General features: G+C 46.8%; 1 long non-coding RNA gene across 1 annotated transcript; it reads left to right on the forward strand.

Moving 5' to 3' along the window:
* Positions 7,962-9,802, forward strand: LOC110433522. Its single transcript, XR_002450971.1, has 4 exons — positions 7,962-8,425; positions 8,505-8,604; positions 8,696-9,220; positions 9,376-9,802. It is a non-coding gene; the product is annotated as an uncharacterized LOC110433522 (long non-coding RNA).

Consider the following 12,460-nt stretch of genomic DNA (forward strand, 5'->3'; position numbering starts at 1 on the left):
TAGAGTTCCTCAATCAAATCATACACAGATTCGGTATCCCGAACAGCATAATCACCGACCTGGGTACTCAGTTTACTGGCACCACATTTTGGGACTTCTGCGATGACAGAGGCATAGTCATAAAATATGTGTCAGTGGCTCATCCACGGGCCAATGGTCAAGTTGAACGCGCAAACGGAATGATCATTGACGCCCTAAAGAAAAGGCTGTACACCGAGAATGACAGAGCACCCAGTCGATGGATGAAAGAGTTACCTGCCGTGGTCTGGGGCCTCCAAACTCAGACCAGTCGAAACACAGGAGTATCTCCCTACTTCATGGTCTACGGCTCCGAGGCAGTCCTGCCGTCTGACATAACCTTCGGATCTCCTAGGATTGAACACTTCGACCAGGCGACAGCCGACAACGCCAGAGAACTCGAAATCAACTGCATGGAGGAAAAGCGTTTGAATTCTTGTCTCCGAACAGCAAAGTATCTCGCGGCAGTCAGGCGATACCACAACAGGAACGTCAAGGACCGTTCCTTCGTGGTCGGCGACCTGGTACTTAGGTGGAGAACAAGCCAAGAGGGAATGCACAAGCTCTCCACTCCCTGGGAAGGACCCTTCATGGTCGCCGAAGTCACACGACCCACGTCCTACAGATTGGCATACCAAGACGGGACACGCGTACCTAACTCTTGGCATATTGACAAACTACGACGATTTTACCCATAAGTTCTAATAACTTTCGCTTGTAAATATCTTATAATTGTCAATAATAAAGTTTTCTATTTTTTGCCTATACTTTGTTGCACGCAGAACTCTTGGCAAACCTTCTGCAATGGAAGCTCCTAGCGACTACAAAGTCGAATACGGTGACACGTCACTCAGAAAATTGTACAGCGCTCAAAATAATAGTCATGACAAAAGCAAACTTCGTTACAAACTTTACATACAAAGTTTACAATAAATACCCTGACGGGCAGACGCTAGTCTATCCCTACAGACTACCCTATCGGCCTAACTGCTCGGGCTGATCACCCGTTTGGCCCTGCTGCCCGGACGAAGGGGTCGGGGCCACCGGCGCCTGGCTGGTCGAGACCGCAGGCGTCGACCGCCCATCTCCCGCAACGGACGCGCCCGACAGCTCCCTGGCCGACCTGTCTGAGCCTGGCTGGTCGGGGGGAGTGGCCGTTCTGCACAGATTGATGTCGCCGATCACCATCGACGATAAGTCCAACAGACCACCCCGAAGCTCGTCCGCCTCCTGCGGGCCGACCTCCTTGGGGTACCCCTTCTCCAGCCTGGACAAGTCGACCAGGGGTAGTGGGCGCGCACCATGCTAAGGACATGCGCGCCAGCGAACTCCCCAGCGTCCTTCACAAATTGCTGGAGCCAGTCCCACGCCCGTTGCGCCTTCTCCACCGGAGTCAACTTCGGCGCGCGGGGCTGGCTCTCCGGGAGCTCAGGACTGATCAGATCCAGGACCGGGGATACTCCCTTCCAGATCTTACAACAGTTGACCTTCCAGGAGTCCCGGTCCTTGACCAGCTCATCCAGGTGTTTCTTGGCGTTCACCTTGAGCACTGCAAGTCAAGCAGGACGTTATCTTCGACATATCAAAAAACAAAGGGGGTGACAAGGGGCAGATAACGAGGCGATGCGTATTACCAGATAACTCCCGGTCCTTACGACCCAACTCCTCTCCTGTTCGACGCCCGGACTCCAGCGCACCAGCAAGCTCTTGGCTGAGCTGCTCCTTCTCCTGTCGGAGGCGCGTCACCTCCTTCTCCAGGTCTAAATGAATCATAACCTGGTCAGCAAAACAAACTACACAGATACACGCAGGTGCTCGGAGCACGTGACTAACCTTCTCGCTGACGGTACTGGTCGGCCAAGCGACGGGTAAGCTCGAGACGATGCTCCTCTTGGGCATTCATCTCGGCCACTTTTTCCCCAACCTCCGATCGCAGCCGGTCCACCTCCGCGGCCAGGGCCTTGTTCTCGGCCACAACGCCTTCTATCTGGTCGAAGCACCGTTTCCGGTACTTCGCCGTTTTCATCGCGCCCTACAAAACGAACATATGACAACCAAGCAAGACAACACACAGAATGTACAGCAGCGCAAAGAACCGCTTACCTTGACTTCGTCGACGAGGCGTTTGGCTGCGCGCTCGACCCTGGCGGCCTCCTCGGTCTCGGCGAGCTCCTCATGCCCGATGAAGTGATCCCCGCGTTGGCGCCACACATACACGTGTTGGCGGCCATCGCGGGGACGACCTTCAATCTCCTCCACCTCGTCATCGGAGGCCGCCTGGGTTTCCTCCTCAACCGTCGTATTGCCCCCGGTAGCAGTCGAAGGCATTACTGGCCCCCGGGATCCTGCAGTCGAAGCGGCTCCTGCTCGGGGCGGCGTGGGGACTTCGCTCTCCTCGGCGGGGGGAGGGGTCGGGGCTCTCCCCTCCCTTTCTGTGGCGTTCGCTGGGGGAGGTGCCCCTGTAGCCTCCTCAGCCTTGGCTGGGCTGCTCGCCGTGGTCGGTGCCGCGACAGGGGGCTCCTCGGTGCTCACAGGCATGGCTGCAGCCGCAGGCTGCTCCGTGGTCTGCGGCGCCGCGTCTTCAGGAGCGCAAGCAGGCTCACCCGTCCCCTGGCCGGCGGCATGGCCGGGGTTGACATCTGACACCGCGCTAAAAGAACAAAAGTAAAATTAAAAAAAAAGGCCAAAATACGTAAGTCGAACGCTTACAGGTCCGATCGACGGTGGGTCGCGGTGAACCTCCTCCTCGTCCGGCTAGCTGGCACCTGCGCTCCCATCTCTACAAAGCGCGGTACAGGAGGGTCGCTGGCCACCCGATCAGTAGTGGCCGGCGCACTATCTGGGCGGCTCCGAGGACGTCGAACTAGCGACGGTGCGGCCTCCTCCTCGTCGTCGTCGTCAACAATCCGCACCAGCCGACGGCGCTTCGGCGCTTAGCTGCTCTCTGCTGGCAGTGTCGCCGCCGGTGACGGATCCGCAGGCATTGGCCTTTTCCCTGCCACCCTTTCCTCGGTGGTCGGGACAGGGCGGGCTTGTTCCTCCTCACTGCTGGTGTAATGAGTACACCGAGCAGCGTCCTCCTCTGGCGGGACTTCTCCCGCAGGATTCTCCATCCCCGGTGCCAGTGATATATACACTGTGCACCGGTCGACATCGCCGATCTGCAAAAGCAACAAAGATGAGTCAGCTGCAGACAATATACGAATGCTAAAACAAAATAATCTGCAACATACCTTTGGTGCTGGTCGTCCTAACTTGAAGGCTTGCACCCGATCACTGCCACAGATGAAGCCTCCATCCGCGAAGTTGAACAGCTCGTTCAACAGCTGTTGTACCTCCGCCTTCTCCAAAATCTCCGGTCGCATCCTGGTCGGGTCCACGCTTCCGGCATACTCGTACGCCGAGTGCACCCTCTTCTGGCAGGGCATCACCCGACGACAAATGAAGTTGCCGACCACGCCAAGCCCGTCCAGGCGCAACCAGTCGATCAGCTTCATGAGATCCGCCACTTGACCGTCGAACTCCGGGCGGTCGGTCCAGCTCACCCTCTTCTCAGGAATGTATCCCACGTCGCAGAACGTGGAGCTGCCCGGTTCCTCCCTGATGTAAAACCACTTCCTATACCATTCGGTCAAGGAAGTGTTCCATGGACAGTGCAGGTAGCGGTTCTTCATTCCATCACGAAGGTTGAGGTATACTCCACCTGCAACCTTGGAGCCTCCAACCGCTCCCTTCTTCCTCAAGCAGAAAAGATAACGAAAAAGATCGAAGTGCGGCTCTATACCAACATAGGCCTCGCACAGATGAATAAAAGTGGAGATAAGGAGAATTGAGTTCGGGTGCAGATTGCAAATCCCGATCTCATAATACAAAAGAAGACCTTGAAGAAAAGGATGAACAGGAACCCCAAAGCCCCTCTTAATGAAATCTTCAAACACGACGATCTCACCGGCACGAGGGTCGGGGAAGCTCTCCCCTTCCGGCGCTCTCCAGCCGCCGAGCTCCGAGCTATGCAGGAGTCCCATCTCGACGAGGTCACCGAGGGACTTGGTGGTGCTGCGGGACTTTTTCCACTCCCTGGCCATCAGTTCGGCCCTCTTCTTGGAGTCGCTCTTCGCCATTGGAGGTGAGGAAGTGGACTTGGGTTACGAAGATGAAGGTGATTGACGGAGGCAAAAGAGGAAGGCCTGATGGCAATGGCAGGGTAAGCAGTGCAGGCGGAACCGTCCAGCTATTATAACCCGCAGCTCCACCCCTCCCACTTCCTGTATTCTCGGGAAGTGGGCGGGCTATGCGGCGGATGCGGCGTTTCGGTTTTCAATGATTATAGACAATTAATGCAGAGGAGTTTTCGTACCAATTGATGGTTTCCTTTTTTCAAACCACGCAAAGGGCGGCTGCACAGTTGCCAGGCGCAACTTTTCATGCATCCATCTGACACATCATCAGAAGGTCTCGTCACGTCAATTTTAACTGGAAAGATTTTTTCAAAAACAAGAAGACAAATGTGGCAGAGTCAACAATCCGGAGACTGTACCGACCACCGAGCAGTTGATGCTCGGGGACTGGTCGACCAGTCTATCAACTCGGATGCCAAGGACTGCACCGACCACCGAGCACTTGATGCTCGGGGACTGGTCGCCCAGTCTATCAACTCGGACGCCAAGGACTGCACCGACCATCGAGCATTTGATGCTCGGGGACTGGTCGCCCAGTCTATCAGCTCCGAACTTTAATATATCGCACTAACCATTGAGCGCTCGATGCTTGGGGATTGGTCGTCAAACAATTGTACACCCGGGGACTGGTCGATTAGTCTATTCAATTGCTGATGAACTAGTAAATTCATTTTTAATTTTTTAGACCTTGCTACAAGGCTCATACTTCGCTTTCCAGCAAGCTCGGGGACTACATCGGTACGATGCATCTGGCGATGCATCTCAGTTTCAGAATTTCTTCGAGGACTTTTCTTTTGACCCTGGCACCACGTGCCTACGTCACCTCCTACCAGGCTCGGGGACTAAGTGGGCACACTTCACCTTGCGGTGAATATGCTTCCTTTTTTGAGGTTTATACTTTTCTTAAAAGTAAAGTGGGCACACTTCACCAGGAAAGAAATCTTTTTTAATTTAGAGCACCATGCATTCTTCGAACAATCAGCTTCTTCGATGTCAATATTGATCAACTGTCTTTTGAGTTGGTCAAAGTACCGTTGCAACTGTTTGGGCGACTCTTTTGTTTACTGAAGACGTCAAGCCTCACTGGTCGAAGAAGCCCAAGACGACGTGTTACATCACAATACATGGTGCTCGGGGACTAGCTGTGGGGGTATAGACCCCTATACCCTTACGGCTAGACTTGGGCCAGGAGGCTTGGCCCATTACGAGACAAGCTCAAGGTTTGATCCGACAGCTTGGAGTTTCGCGCAAGGAGACAAGACGTGGAGATCAAGCAGGATTCTAGTCGGTTAGAATAGGAATTGATATTGAACTATCTATAGCAATTGTAACCGACTAGGATTAGTTTCCAGATCTGTAACCCTGCCCTCCGGACTATATAAAGAGAGGCAAGGGACCCCCCTAGGACATCATATTCTCTCAACACAAATCAATACAACCAGACGCAGGACGTAGGTATTACGCCAACCCGGCGGCCGAACCTGGATAAAAAGCTTGTCCGTGTCTTGCGTCACCATCGAGTTCGTAGTTTGCGCACCGTCAACCGATAAACTACTACCGTGGGTATACCCCAAGGTAGACTGCCGACTAGCTTTCGTCGACAAGGATTCACCGTCGTCAATTTGAGGTCCATGGGCATTGACGAAAGCTTTCCAATAGACCTGGTTTGACCTCAACATCATATCGATAAGGTCTCCAAACCATCACGATAAGTTGTCATTGTTTCTGCTAAAAGTTGTGTCACCGTCATGGGATTGATGTTCACCCTTATGACCTTGGTCCAAGTTCGAGCACGCCCTAAGGAGATGGAGAACACACCAAGCCCTTGATGCCCTCCTCGTTGGCCACCTTAGGAGGCTGGTATGGACATTCAAGTCAAGTTGGAGACCCACTCTACCTCAGGTTTGAGTCATCTCAGACTTTAGCAGCCTGTAGTAAAACGGATGCCTAGGTCACATACGAACTCTGTTCTCGATAATCCATATATGGATAGAAAAAAATTTGATAAGTTAACTAATGGCACTGGTCTCATATAAACAAATAGAATGAATGGGGATCACCAAAAAAAATTGATATCTAGAATCTGTTAGAACCCTATGTTGTCGTCTTTTGGTCAGTTGGGCTTAGTAACATGTTGGGACACCTTATAGACGTTAATAGAAGTCCTTGGATGCCCCTTAGGCTATATAATTAGTAGTTGTCGTCCACGCTATGGTTTGAATTTTGCTTTAGATCAATCTATCTTTGAACAATTGCCCTTATCGGTTTGTGAAACCCCAAATTCGAGTGCTTAATCATGTATCCACAATTGTCACTATATTTCAGTTATGTGTTATCTTATTCTTGCTTGTGTTCTTCGGTTTGTAGTAGGGATTAGCCTTTTTAGCGAGGATTGTGACATGGTTAATAACCAGGAAAGACATGGTGAAAGGTTGGAGGTGTCATGGCAGGGCCTTGCATAAGTTGAAAATGCATGCGTCCAACATCTCCATACTTGCCAGGCGCCAGATGCCTGATAGCATATGTCTGGTAGCATGTGCCTGGTAGGTAGGTCAGGACATCAGTTCGCATTGCCCGAATGTTGACCTAGGTATGTGTCAGGTCAAAGTCTGGCTCTGGCCACCGTCACTAGATATTTCGAGACCCTAGCAAGCCCCCAAGTCTAGAACAACGTGGCTACATGCATGCTTGAGCTCTTCCTAAATCCTTTCTACAGGGTACACGTGAGCATACCCGATGGGTATAAGCCTCAAGCAATCTATGAGATCGATCAGGCGATCTTTGATCGGCTTTCTCGTACCTAGGACTTAGATACCCCTATGTTAGACTCTCATCAGTGGTTCAGGTCTTTCTCATTTTGAAGCAGATCGATGCATCTCTCTTCACCGAATCGATAGTTACCTTGGAGCTGATCGAAGATCAGGAACCCCATCCCCATCACCAATCATGAGTGACTTTGGTTCAAATAACTAGATTCCACATATCAATTTTTGTTAAATAACTAGATTCTACATGTATATGTCCTCTATTTTGAATATGGGTATAAAATGCAAGAAAAAATTAACATGATAGGTTAGGTTTATGAAGGCTATGTTCAAAAGGTGGGCCTGATTGGCATTAGGAGCCCAGCCAACCATCATGTCATGGCCAATTAAGTTTAATTTTGGTGTGGAGTGAGGAAACACGCTCTAAAAGTGTTCTTGACCATTGGATGCAAAGTATGCTTTCTCCAGACGGTGAATTACGTCTTTTCGTAGATTGAAGAGCCCACAAGTCATGTCCAGAAGATCTCCAAGTAGTCCCACCACTTTACACTTTATAGACCCCACTAGAAGAAGAAGGAAGCCTCCCCGCGTAGTTAGCATGGAGTGCAATCTTGTCTTTTTACGTGAGCCCTCCACACTAGCAAGGTGATATGTGAAGCCATGTACGTGAAAATAGGTGGAGTTGGTAAAAAAAATAAGAATTTTTTGCTCTTTGATGATAAATTTATACTCATATGTCTAGAAAAGAATATAATTTTAGTATAGTACCAAATTAAAATATATAATTATAAATATAAGCAACAATATTTGTGATATCAAATAAGAGCATCTCGATGAGTATTTAAAACAACTTTCTATTTTAATTTTTAGTAAAAGAAAAAGTTTCCTCGAATAATCTCTACTACTAAAAAAGTCACCATGACTCGTCTACCGGTGAAGTCGGATCACATATTCTTTCACCATACGATTTTTTTGTCGCTGACATGTGGCTTCGTGCTCTCTTCCCCGTCTGGCTATCCACTCGCTAGAAGGAAAAGAAAAATTAGAAACCCATGTGCCGCCTGGCTCCAGACGGACTCCGTTGTCGCCGCCACCGCCATCGCCACCTGTGCCCCTCCACTGCCGACGTCGCAGCCCCGCCCCCACCGACACCACGGCCCCACGCCGTCACGCCGCCGCTGAACCCACATCGAGCTGCACTCTCCATCAACAGTTGGCTCCTCCATTCTCGTCCTCACCCGCCTGATTTGCCTCTGGTCTCCTGCCATTGATGAGAGCACACTGTGTCCTAGGATGCTGAGCGGGATTCTAACGCTCTCTCATAGTAGATGAGAGCAGGTCGGGCAGGCCTGGGGCCATCGGGGAGGCGAGGGATCGAGCTCACTATCCGCCATGGACGAGGAGGACGACGACATGGACGGCGCCGATGTTGGTATGGCCGCCACCCTGGACAACACAGTGAAGGTACCACCTATGAATCTGTGTCTATGCTACACCTAGCCTAGGTCCTTGCAGGTTGTTGACCACCTTGGTGTTCATGTAGCTGCAGAAGCTCGACGAGATGAAGTGCAGACTAAAGGAGATGGAGGAGGAGGTCGCTGCCCTTCGCGATACATAGGCCAATGTCACCAAGGCGATGCAAGGTTCTCTTCCTATGCGTTTGCCCATCTTTATCCTCCTTCATGAATCCATCGGAAGGTGTACTGAACCTTTGTCATGCTCCTGTAATTGCAGGTCCTATAGCTGGCAGGCAACACATACAGCTTGTTGTGCGCAACAATGATGAGCTAACCAAGTTTCTTGGTGCCATCACCATGCTGCCGGTAGTGTGTTACTGAACTACGAGACACTACTGCCCAAGAAGGCTGGAGGCAAGGATGAGGCTGATATTGGCTCATCGTAGATTAAATACACCTTTGTGCTAAGCATAATGGGACAAATATGCCAAATTGTCATCAATTTGTCTAGGCATAAATGGAAAGGGAAGGGACGGTTCTTGCAGAGTAGAGGGAAAGGAAAACAAGGCATCCATTTATTTTGAACCATCGAATCAACACCATGAGACATTTAATCTAAATGATATTTACTCTTTATCAGGTTTGGAGCTCCCTTATGGATTTATCTGGTTTTCGAGTCAGATGAATTTGCATGGCATAATAGCATACATGGAGGTCATCATGTGGTTACAGGCTTCTGCAATATGGGTTGTGTGCACAGATTGGAGAGACTTTTTCTGAATAAACGCACATGGATAGCAAGGTCAGAATATTGCAGTAAGAGCATTATTATTTTTTACCAAAGCATCATCACTTTGTTAGAGAACAACTACAACTTTTTGGCTTTCACTATACCATCACTTTGAGCTGGCAGTAGTTCTTTAATTCTTAGTTTCCTTATCCTCACTTTGTTCCCAGGTTGGTCCGGATAAGCTCTGTTTGTTTGAATGGAATCCAATAATAACTGTATTAGAGGGCAAATGAGTCAGTGCACTTATGTTTGAATGAGTGTAGTGCCATTATTAGAAACAGAAATGACTTAACCAGATTAGTGACAATCAGTGTACAACTAGACTTCTGAAAAGAATTCAGCTCTAACTCAACACAAATACTTTCATCAGTGGTACTTGTTCCATTGCCAACATATCTTTGGGAGGCCAAATTTTTTGCTTGAGTATCAGCTTGGATCCTTTGTTTTCCTGGGAAATCATAATGGTCCTGCACAATGTCAAAAGTCCACTCACCTTTTTTTAGAACATTTAAGTGAGAAACATTTTGAGATCAAATGAATAGCAGCATTATGTTGCCATATATTGTTTCAAATGAATAGCAGCATTATCTTGTATTTTTGCTCGAGCAAACTAGCATAGGGATTCATGTTGCTAGGTTTCAGAACGACTATTTTAATATTTTTTAACCTGAGTCTCTGATATTTACACACTACACAGTTCATCGATTTTTTCTCAAGATACCTATGAGATTCCTGGAGTGCTTCACCACCTATAATCTGACAATTACTTATACTAATGTCCTATTGGTTGCCTGAAACTCATCAAGTCGTTCTCTCATCTGTACTCAAGTTCTACATCACTTGTCGTCTCAAACTTAGTCATGTCTTTCACTTATCGGTACTCAACTTTTATGCATGTGCAATGAATCGTTCGGATATGGAAATGACTTCAAAAGTTGTTTCTTTTGGCTCCACGGTACAATTTAGTAAGAGAAATATTCAACTGACAACCTACATCTAAGAATGTCTATTTGTGGCCAATAACACAAGTTACCAAGTATCGACGAACCTCCATGTTAAGGAGAAGGTTACAGAGACCAAAGTTGCTTTGGAGCTTTATTTACACTAGATAAAGTAGTACTCTCCTTTAGTAGATTGGAGAATACACGATCAAGATTTTGATGCCATATAATGGGAGACTACAATTTCTATGGGCGACGAAGGAATACTAGCATAAAGTTTATTTGTGCACAAATTTATCTCATTGTACAATTGATTATCAAAAGAATTAACATGTTACCTTTGTTCAATTTACAATGCTACTACTAAATGTCACTTCTAAAATGGTAAAATAGTAAAATTGGGGTAGCGATATAACACACATTCATACATATGCTATTGTGGTAATGTTTTTTATCATTGCAACGCATGGGCATTTACCTAGTTTGATTAAAAAACTCATCAAAATTAAAAGGTTGTCAAAAATATTCTTTCTTATTTGTAGGTTTCCATAGTCAAGAGGAACTATGTATATGTTCCCCATCGAGGAGATTAAAGTAAATTAGACGCATGAGTAAATTACGAAAAATAAAGAATCCAATAGAGGTTTCAAAAAAGTTTCATTCCTATTTAATATAGTGATTGTGACACATCATTAAATTTACTGACAACTTATTTATGAAGAGATAGATAGAAAACTCACCAGCATAATTACCAACACAAAAGCTAATGCGATTGTCTTGTGTCATGAATATATCTGAGCAAATTGAGCTCGGCCCAACCCAGCCCATGGGTCCCACCCAAGCCCGATGGGTTTTGACCCGCCCATGAATCTTACTAGACACGTGTAATACCCGATTTTAAGGACAAAATCAGATACGCACCATATGTGAGTTTTAGAAGTTAAATCCCACATATAGCAACAAATAAAGGGTAATATCAAAAGACAATGCATAAATATATAACGTACTTAGTATAAAAGAGATAACCTTAAGCAGCAAACAACGGAAGATAACTCCAAACTTCAGGTATTAACTCCACTCTACAGGATCCAAACTGACTGGTTGATCACAAACCCAAAACTTCTCCTGAGGGGTGTGGGGAAATAGCAAGAGTGAGTCCATGACGAACTCCACAAGTATAGTAACTAGATTGTATAGCTCCCACAATATCATGATCAATGTGACATAAATAATGTAGAGCATTAAACAATAAATAATGAATATTATAACATGACAAGAATCATCACCCTTAATGCAAGAATCCCCAAGGCCGCTCCTGACCGTAAGCTCGGCTAGTATACTAGTTTTTAAACACTCTGCAGAGGTTGTATATCTTTACCCATGAGTCATGATTTACCCTTTCACCCGAGGTAGCTAGTCTCTTAACCCTCTTCCTAGAGAGGTCGGCAGGGATCACTATGAAGTCTTTCAAAGGTTCGAACAAGTTAGGGCCGCTTGGTTTCATTAGTCAGTCCATGTGATCCACCCGCGGGAATCCACGGTCTCCTATTCCCCAATTGCGTCACAACGGGTAACCGCTAACGAGCTAGAAAAATTACTCATACTTAACTAAAGCCAGAGCCATTATAGCCCTCATGGTTGCACTGTTGTCCCGGTTATCAATTACAGATAAATCATCAAGTGGCTAAAAAGTCATTTTTATCATTTATTACTTAGCATTAATCTAGTCACAAGATCATGGTCACAGAAATAAAATTCAAATGCTATACTTGCCTTAATCCAATTGCTCTTGTTGATCTTGCTAACTCTGCTGGTCCTACTTGTTGCCAAAGCTCTGATTTTGATCACCAAAAACTGCTCTCCATCTAAACTTGATCATCGATCACCAACATACAACAATCGAAGACAAACATACACGAAGCAAATAAGACTACAATTAGAACAGTACACCAATCATATAAAAACAGTATAAAAAGTTTATAAAAAGATTCTACGCATCACGACGATCACACGAACGTAAAGATCACGAAAATCGGAGCTAAAACGGAAAAGTTATGAATTTTCTAAGATTTCCTTTAGAAAAAATAATTAATTAATTAGGGTCACGAATATAAAAAGTTTCAAACTGAGAAAACAGTGTTACTAACATGTAGAGCTCATTAATACAAATCCAACGCAATTTGAATGGGTCAAAACGGAGTTAAGATGAATATTTTATGAGCTAAACAAAATTAGTGGTAAACTTGTAATTATAGAAAACGTATTTTTAATCTAAACCAAGTTGTTTACGTTTTCCAAACTGAAAGGCAAA

This window comes from Sorghum bicolor, chromosome 3 (genome assembly GCF_000003195.3).
Source record: "Sorghum bicolor cultivar BTx623 chromosome 3, Sorghum_bicolor_NCBIv3, whole genome shotgun sequence".
In the NCBI taxonomy this organism is placed as follows: Eukaryota; Viridiplantae; Streptophyta; class Magnoliopsida; order Poales; family Poaceae; genus Sorghum; species Sorghum bicolor.